Here is a 9,241-nt window from a genome sequence, read left to right on the forward strand (position 1 = left end):
GAACCTTCTAGACCAATGGAAAGCTACCTACTTTGGCAAATCTTCAAGGACAAAGTTACTCGGTGTTTGGTTAGTTTTACCATCTAGAAGGCCATCAGATTTCACTCTACCTCTTGTCTCTGCTTATTTTGACTGTAGATCAGTGGTTCAATTGACTTAAGTATTTATGGGACAGTGTAAGGACGATCCAGATGGGGAGGCAGTGGCCAAGAAGCCCCCAGAGCATGGAGCCAACCACATCACCAGAGACAGGGCAGAAAACACTCCCATCAGGTCAACAGATTAAAACAGGCCAGTGTCCCTGGGGCAGTCTGTGCACACAGTGGCGTGGCCCATATCACCATTCTTCTAATGCTCATGTTGCCACAGATTAAAAAACAGATTCAGGCTACAACACAGATGAACCTTAAAAACATTTATATATGAGGGGCGCCTGGGTGGCTCGGTCGGTTGGGCGTTAGGACTTCCGCTCAGGGCATGATCTTGCAGTCTGTGGGTTCGAGCCCCACATCGGGCTCTGGGCTGAGAGCTCAGAGCCTGGAGGCTGCTTTGGATTCTGTGTCTCCCTGCCTCTCTCTCAAAAATAAACAAACATTAAAGAACCCCCCCCCCCCCGAAAAAAAACCACATTTATATACGAAACGTCCAGAACAGGCAAATCTAGAGACAGGAAGTAGAGTCGAGGTCGCCAGAAGCTTGGGAAAAGGAAATGCGGAGTGACAGCTAATAGGTACTTGATTTCCTTTTGGGGTGATGAGAATGTGTGGGGTGATGAGTGGTGATGGTTGCACAATTCTGTAAATATACTGAAAACCACTGAATCATCCACATTAAAGGGATGTATGTTATGGTATGTGAATTATAATATCCCTGTTTTCAAAAGCAGCCAGCAGAACGGACGACTCTGTGAACAGCAGGGAGGTCCCAGCAAGCAGGGGACCAGAGGGCCTTCCCTGGGATCAGACCTTTGGGAACATTCTAGAAGAGGGAGGTTTTAGCTTCCTGCTAATAAGCCGGGTGGAGCTAATGACACTGGTGAAAGCACTAACTTTCAAGATGTGACTTATAATTAACCCTCAAACTTCCAGAGCCGGCCGCGGTGGCTGCCCTCCACTTTTAAAAATTGTTTCTGTTTATTTATGTGTATTTTCTGCACTGTTAATGAAGTATATATATTGCTAAGATTAAGAAGGAGGAGAAGGAGGAGGAGGAGGAGGAGGAGGAGGAGGAGCAGGAGGAGGAGGAGGAGGAGGAGGAAAGAGCTAAGTTGTGTTCACTCTTGCCACCCCGGAAGCTGGTACCGAATGAACGCAGACACTGCTGAGCCCCTCACGACAGTTCCAACCCTACAAACTAAGGAGGCTGTTAAGCTTCTAGTTTTACAGACAGGGAGCTGAGGATCAGAGTGTTCACGGAGCATCTCTGATGCCTCGGAAGCCGACGTGAGCCCTCTGCTGCCACCCTCCTGCTCTGGGCGCTCACGTGTGTACATGTGCGTGCGTGAAGTGGAAACCAGAGTGGCCTGAGGGAGGCCTGCAGAACGCTGAGTAAAGCCCGGAGCGCCAGAAACTTCCATAGTAGAAGGAAGTGCTGGAAAGGGCTGGGGGCGGGTCCCGAGTCAAATGAGAAGCTTGGGCTCTCAAGCAACGGAGATGGACACTGGGCGTAGGGGGTCCCCCACGGCTGCTGTACCAAAGGACCGGGAACCCTGGCCTGGCCGAGATCAGCACAAACTATTCCCCGAGGGCGCTGGAGGGCAGAAGGCGGAGGGCGGCCGCCTTCTGGAGGCTCCAGGGGAGAACCCGTTCCTGGCTTCGCGTGGCACCTGCACGACCTGGCTTCCCGCCCCTCCTCCATCTTCCAGGGCAGCAGCGAGTCCCTTCCAACCTCCCTCTGACCCCTGCTTCCACCGTCACACCTCCTCCTCTCACCCCGACCCTCCTGGGTAACCCGGGCTCATCCATCTCCAGATCCTCAGTCACACCTGCAAAGTTCCTTTTGCCACAGAGGGTCACATATTTGCCATCTCGGGGGTGACCCGGGGGCCCTCGTCCTGCCTACCGCACCTAGGACGTTTTCGGGACATCGGCGTGGGGGGAGAGGTGGGCTATAAATCACCTAACGGAGGAGAGACGCAGGCGGCCCTCCGGTCCCCCAGGCCACAACTCTCCACCCAGAACATACAGCGGGGAGGCCGAGGGCGGCTGACTCCTGCTCAGAGCGGACAGAAAAGCACCAGAATTCCCAGGGCTTCCACCTCTGGTCCCACGAGCACACTAATCACACCACGGCTCTCCGGTCACACTTGATCTCTGATGGGTTTTGCATCACTCAGCTGCCAGGCTGTCTGCCTCTCTCCCTCTTACCTCCAACCTCGGGCAGGGAGTGAGTACTGCCCCGCCCCGCCCCCACTCCATCTCACAGCAGTGCAGCCTCAGGGCCCCTGATGCTCATCAAGGCCTACTTTTCTTACCGTCCTTAGACCCTGGAAGCCTTGGGATGGGGTGGATGTGGGTGGTGGGGGGAGAGGCTCTGATTGGAGGGCAGGGCACACGGCTTCCCCCTCTCCAGCACAAGATATACTTGAGAGAGGGCCAGACTGGTCATACCAACAGCACCTACAAGCCTCGGGTGCCCCGGCTGCGTTAGAAGAGTTCCCCTAGCTGATGACCTCAGGGCCCGCTGCCCGCCTGGTCACCTACATCACACTCTCTCCCACACCGCCACATGAGCCCTGACACACCCACCTTTGAGCAGACCCGAGTCTGACCTCTTCCCCACTGTCCCTGCTTAGGCCAAGGTCATTTCCCAACGTGCCTCCCCGTCTCCAGCCTTGGCCTCTTCCAAGCTAGCCTCCACCCACTGACAAGCAAGGGCCATAAAGTCCTCCAGGGTAACACCCCGGCCTGCAAAATGCCCAACTCAGCGCTTCCTGGCTAGCACGTCTTTCCCGACTCTGCCTTTCACACATGCCGTCCCCCTCTGTCACTGCTGCTGAGTCTCGGCCTAACCCCCGCCCCTCAGGAGAGAGAGGACTTTCCTGCCCGTTCTGACCCCACATCTCTGCCTCAACCCTCGTCACGACGGATGGCACACGGGACTCAGTGACAGGGAGCGGTCTGTAATCAACTTTAGGAAAGCAAGAATCTATTAGCGTCAACAATCCAACCCAAGCTATTTGTGTTGGAGCGATGTTCCCTTTTTCTTTAGGGTTTTCTGATCCTGCCCCGTTGGATTTCTAGCCACCTAGTCTCAAACCACTCCTTACAATTCTGTCCCGTGACCATTTCCACTGTGCTTCTAGTTCTTATCCCGTGGCTTTTCCTTTTTCTCTTATGCCACAGCTTTACTGCGATGGAATTCATGTACCACACAACTCACCCTTTTAGAGGGTAAGGCTGGATGGCTGTTAGTATATTCAGTATTGTGTATCTATCACCACGGTTTTAGAACATTCTCATCATCCCCGAAAGAAACCCTGCGCCCCTTGGCTGTCACTCCCGGTGCTCCTCTTTCCGGCCCCCCCGCAACCACTGCTCTATGTTTGGTCTCTACAGATTTGCCCATTCTGGATAGTTCACATAAATGGAACCAGAAGACACGCAGCCTTTGGGGACTGGCTTCTTTCCCTCAGCATGCCGTTTTCAAGGCTCATCCGTGTTGTCACCTGTAGCCAAATGTCATTCTTTTGTTGTGGGTGAAAAATATTCCACTGAATGGATGGGTCACATTTCACATTTCCGTTCATGGGACGGCCATCTGGGTTGGCTGTTGTGAATAACGCTCCTGTGAGTGTGCCCATTCTGTGCGGGCCTATATAGTCACCTCCCTTAGGCGCAGATTCCCTAGGGGTGGAATTTGGAGATCATATGGTAACTCTGTGTGACTTCTGGAGGAACTGCTAGACGGTTTTTCCACAGTGGCTGCCCCATTCTACAGCCCCGTCAACAGTACATAGGAGGGTCTCAATTTTTCCACCTCCCCATCTCTCTTTCATTTCTCTGATGAGAAGCCTCCCAATGGCCACCGCAAAAGATCGCAAGGACCGTCACTGACCATATCCTGGGGTCATGAGCGCCACAGAGCTGGCTCCCTCACTGCTTCGTAACCCACCGGTCCACCACTGGTTTTTTTCTCTACAATATGTCCGGTCAGTTACTATCCATTTCAGTCTTGTGTGGGGACCGGTGAGCACACTGGCCCCTGCTGCGGACGACTTCACGATTTATTATTCTTTCTAAATTCACTTGTGCTCTGCAAGGTCATCTCGGCAAACTAAGAGTTATCCATAAACAGTGCCTAGTTGTCCTTATGCACAGGAACATGCTGGATTCCAGCCAAGTAATTTGATGTGGTCCTTCCTTCCCTCTGTCCCATGTGGCAATGGAGTCATGGAGCCCCTGCGTAGGCCACCTCTTTCTTTTGCCTTTCTCTCCTCCTGAAACTCACCCACAAGAATAACCAGATGATAAAACGTTCCGAATTAGATAGTGGTGACAGTTGCACAATTCTGGGAAAGTACTAAGAATCACTGAAGGGGGCAGCTGGGTGGGTGGCTCGGTCAGTTAAGCACCCGACTCTGGATTTCTGCTCGGGTCATGATCTCAAGGTTCACAATTTTGAGCCCCACAATGGGCTCCACGTTGATGGTGCAGAGCTTGTTTGGGATTCTCTCTCTCTCTCTCTGCCCCTCACCCGTGCACTCTCTCTTTCTCTCTCAAAATAAACTTAAAAAAAAAAAAAACCCACTAAATAATTTACCACACATTAAAAGGGTGAATTTTATGGTAGGTGAATTCCATCTCAATAAAGCTGTTACATAAAGAAAAAGGGGGCACCTGGGTGGCTCAGTCAGTTAAGCATCTGACTTTGGCTCAATTCATGATCTCGAGGTTGTGTGAGTTCGAGCCCCGCATCAGGCTCTGTGCTGACAACTCAGAGCCTGGAGCCTGCTTCAGAGTTTTTGTCTCCCTCTCTCTGCCCCTCCCCTGCTCGTGTTATCTCTCTCTCTCAAAAAATAAATAAACATTAAAAAATTAAAAAAAAAAGTGATAGGAGTTTAAAATGTAACCACACAGGATACGTTAAATCTTTAGAATATTGATTTCAAGGTATGATGTAAATCAGCTGGTGTGTTTGCTACTTTGAACATAACCAACTGCAACTTTATACTCAGTTGAAAACTAAGCAAAAGCAGAGAAGCAAGTGGGCTGAGTTTTACACTCACGGGCAATTTTAACAACAAACACGAAGCACAGCAGCAGGGGTCCCTCCACTGAGGACATTATTTTAATCACTTTGCTCCCTCCCCCCAACAGTCACATTCCTCCTCCAGAAAATTCCTACGGGCAGCTGCGGAGCTGTGACCGGAATTGTTCTGCACCTGGAGAAAGGGTTTTCAAAACACGGCAGGCAGCTCTCCACCGCTTTCAGGGGAGAAGTAAAACCCAACTAATAAATAACAAAGAAACAAACTATTTGGACTTCATAAAGGTCTCTGAGTTTTAAATTACTTGAGAGAGCCGAGATGAAAACGTTTTCAAAGTCTTGAAGAAATGGAAACGGGACTTAGGATGAATGAGGAAGAAAGAAGGAGACCTTGACACAAGGATCAGAAATATGCTAAACATGTGGTAGGTAAACACCCAGGGAGGCACAGCTGGTGACCACAGCCCTAGTCCCAGGGGCTGGTGACAAGGGTAATGGCCCTGCGGCGAGCGGTAATTGCTACTGTGTGACAAGAATGAAAATTATAACACAGCTTACACCAGAAACAATGTACATGCCACTTCAGCTTTCAAAGTGAGGGCATTGTAAAGTCAATTTAGGGAAAAAAGAGAGAGAGAGAGAAAGAAAAGAATCAAAGAATTGCTTTTTCCATTTCTCTGTGCATGCCATTTAAAAATGAAATAAGCTATTCAAACCCCCAAATTATGTTTACAAGAACTGCATTTATTATGCCTTCTGGCACTATGCTCCTATTCCCTTTAGAACAACCTTTTTCTCAAAAGGGCTTGACCCAGAGAATAGCCAACTACTGATAAAGTATACACTTTGACCCAGTCCAAACAACAACTGAGATGCTCGCGTTTTCCAGGCTCTTTATTATCGTCAACCTCAAAATACAAATCTGGGGGCATGCACATATACACGGCATAAATAACATTTACTGAGTATTCACCGTAAGCCAGGCACTCTGCTATGCACTTTACCCGTATTGTCTGGTCGAATCGCTAACCAATACTTATTCCCATTTTAAAGATGGGGAGACTGAGGCTTAGCAACGTTACAGGGCTAAAATGTGACGGCCCTGGGACCACAGCCCAGATCTGACTTCACACTCAAGCCCGCGCTCTTGGCACTTCTCCACACAATTTCAGGGTTAACCATTCACCCAGCCAGATATGCAATGTATCACCCGTAAAATCATCTCCAAATTGCCCGAGGCCATGGGGCTGTTTATGCTGTCCTGAACTCTCTCTCCTCGACAAGAAAAAGGCCCTTTAAGGCTTTTGGCTGGATGGAGTTCCACTCTCCCCAAATGAGGCGAAGGGGGTAGAGCTATGTCCTTCACTTCTAGGTAAAACTTAAAGAGGACCCCCCGCCCACCAAGAAAACTTTTTACGCTCTGCGCCAGCCATCTCTTCTAAGGCTTCCATCCCAACAGAGCAACAGGTAAAAAAGATCGGGGGACGGTAACGACCACAGACCATGCAAAGATCAAGGACCTCTCGTTCATCCCTGCAAAGAAAGCAGCACCGCAACATCTAAAATTCTTCCATAAGGAACTGGAGGATGATCCAAAGCACACATTCTTGGTATAGTTTTGTTGCCCAGACGCTCTCTAGCTCGGAGGGCGTCCGCTCCACGGAGGGAGTTCTGCACAGAGGCCTGAAGCACCACAGAGCTGGTCACTGTTTATGCTTATCACTATATCCCCAGTCCCGCCCCGGGCGCTCCAGAACCTGGACCCCGGAGACCTGAGCTGGGGGGAGGCTGCACCGCCCGAGGGCTGGAGCTCGGATGGCGCCGGAGGGCACCGTCTGCACCTCTGCCTTCGCCAGCTGGAGCCCACATGCACTGAAGGGGCAGCCTGAACGGCAGGACCCGCCCTCCAGTTTGGAAGACTCCAGGGGGGCCCAACCCGAGGCTGAAGCAGCTCCGGGGGTCCGGCGCCCCAGGCCATCCCCGGGGCTCGACGGCGCGTTCCCGGGGCCCGAGGCCTCCCTCCCGAGCTCCGTTCTCCTCGGGCCCGGCCCGCTGCCCTCACCTGGCCCGGTCCCCGCAGGCCGTTCGCCGCCGCCTCCGCCGCCGCCGCCGCCGCTGCCGCTGCCGCCCGGCCTCCTCGGATCCACCGCAGCCAGCCGCACGGGGCCGGAAGTGGGAAGCCGCGCGGGAGAGCTGCGCACGCGCGTGCCCGCCCCGGGGGGCGGGTCAGAGGGCGTGGGCCCGGAAAGGGGCGTGGCTCGCGCGGACTTTGCTTCAGGCTGAGGCTGGAGCTGCGGGGAGGGTCCTCCGCCGGCACCCCGGGACCGAACAGGGAGGGGGGACCCCGGGACCGAACAGGGAGGGTCCCTGCGGTGAGGGTGAGGGCGATCCTTGTGGGGGCGGGTCAGCGGGGCTGGGGGGGCATCTTGAGGGAATCAGGGGTGCCTGGAACCGGGGATCGGCGGGCGCCGGGGGACGTCGCAGGGGACCGAGGCCCAGGGCGAGGAGTCTAAGGACAGGGTACAAGAAATGGACCGAACAGGTCTGTCGCCTGCGAAGAAGGGGCAGCGTGGATTGCAGAAAGCTAGACAAGTCTGGGAAAAAGCCATATGGCTCTCAAGTCGTTCCAGACACCCCTACATGGGTCTGTCCAGATACCCAAAACTCATACTAGACACCCAGGCAGGTGCCATCAGATACTCAAAACATGCTTTCGGGTACCCCAAATAGGTCAGACACCCTACCTAGATCTGTTAGTTACCCCCCCCAAACGACTCAGAATCTGAAAAACATGCCAAATCACCCCCAAAGTACCAGACATCTTCACCCAGGAGCCATCAGACACCCCCAGATAGAAACGTGTCAAAAACCCTACTCAGAAACTTCTAGAGGCTCCCCCCAAACACATACCAGATACCTCTGACACAGATACTAGTAGATACCCCCATACAAGTGTCCAGAGTCTAAAATACAAGCCAGACCCCCCCCCCCCCAACACACACAGGTGTTCGTAGACACGAGAAAAAAATGCCAGATGCCTCCCCTCCCCCAGTTCAGCACTCCCCTGGGCACGATCAGACATCCGGGCTCTGAGGCTGCCCCACCCCTTCCCAGGCCCACCCCTGGTGTGGCAGTGGGGCAGTAACCAGGAGAGGAGCCAAGCACCTCTTTCGCCCAAGGTTCAAGCTGGCCAACCAAGCCGAGATCGTTCCAAGCCAAACCCACTTCAAAACACCCACAATCTGTGGTCGAGAGCCCTCAGTTCAGAAACAGGGTAGCAGAGTCCCCAAGCGACCTGCCTGCAGTTGAAGTCTATTGCATCATGGTCAAGAGAGGGAGCACGTCCAGGAAATTGGAGGTTCCGGAAGCACAGGGACGTGCTTCCTCAGAGGTCAGAAGCCCTGACACAGGTGCTTTTGAGGTCTCAATGGATGTGTAAATGCTCACTCTCAGAGTTCCTATGACTTTGGGACTTTATTCCAAAGGCAATGGGGAGCCATTGACGATTTTAAGCAGGAAAAGTGGCAGGATCCTTATTTCTATAGCTACCTTGGATATAGAAACCTTCAGGTTGATACAGTTCTCCCCTAAACGTAGACACCAACTTCCTCAAGAGCCTGGCAAAAAGGAGAGGTATCTCTTATCTTTCTTGTATGTATCCAACCGCTCTGCATTTATGAAGTCCTTGTCATGGGCCAGGGACTCTGCTAAGAGCTAAGGAGACGTTGGGAACATGAGTCTGTGGCAGTGTTTCTCAGTCTTGGAGCTATTGGCAATTGGGGCTAGATGGTTCTCTGTTGTCGGGGGGTGTTCTATGTGTTGGAGGATGTTGAACAGCACCCCTGGCCCATATCCGCTAGATGCAAGTAGCACCCCAGTTCTGACGACAAAAAAAAAAAAAAAAAAAAAAAGGCCTCCAGATATTGCCAATGTCCTCTCGGCTAACAGCAACTGCCCTAAGAGACACTCGGACACGGATACAATCGCCTAATCCACAATCCAGGCCTCCTGGGGGACGTGGCCGTGGCTTTGG

The 9,241-nt window shown here is 52.5% G+C and overlaps 1 protein-coding gene across 1 annotated transcript in view; it reads right to left on the reverse strand.

Moving 5' to 3' along the window:
- Window positions 1-7,634, reverse strand: part of ARHGEF18 (Rho/Rac guanine nucleotide exchange factor 18) — a 54,667-nt gene extending 47,033 nt beyond the window's left edge. Inside the window, exon 1 of the mRNA XM_042928286.1 lies at window positions 7,271-7,634. The gene's annotated coding sequence lies outside the window, so the exon portion shown is untranslated. The remainder of the gene's footprint in view (window positions 1-7,270) is intronic.
- Window positions 7,635-9,241: the final 1,607 nt, after the last annotated feature.

This window comes from Panthera leo, chromosome A2 (assembly GCF_018350215.1).
Source record: "Panthera leo isolate Ple1 chromosome A2, P.leo_Ple1_pat1.1, whole genome shotgun sequence".
NCBI lineage: Eukaryota > Metazoa > Chordata > Mammalia > Carnivora > Felidae > Panthera > Panthera leo.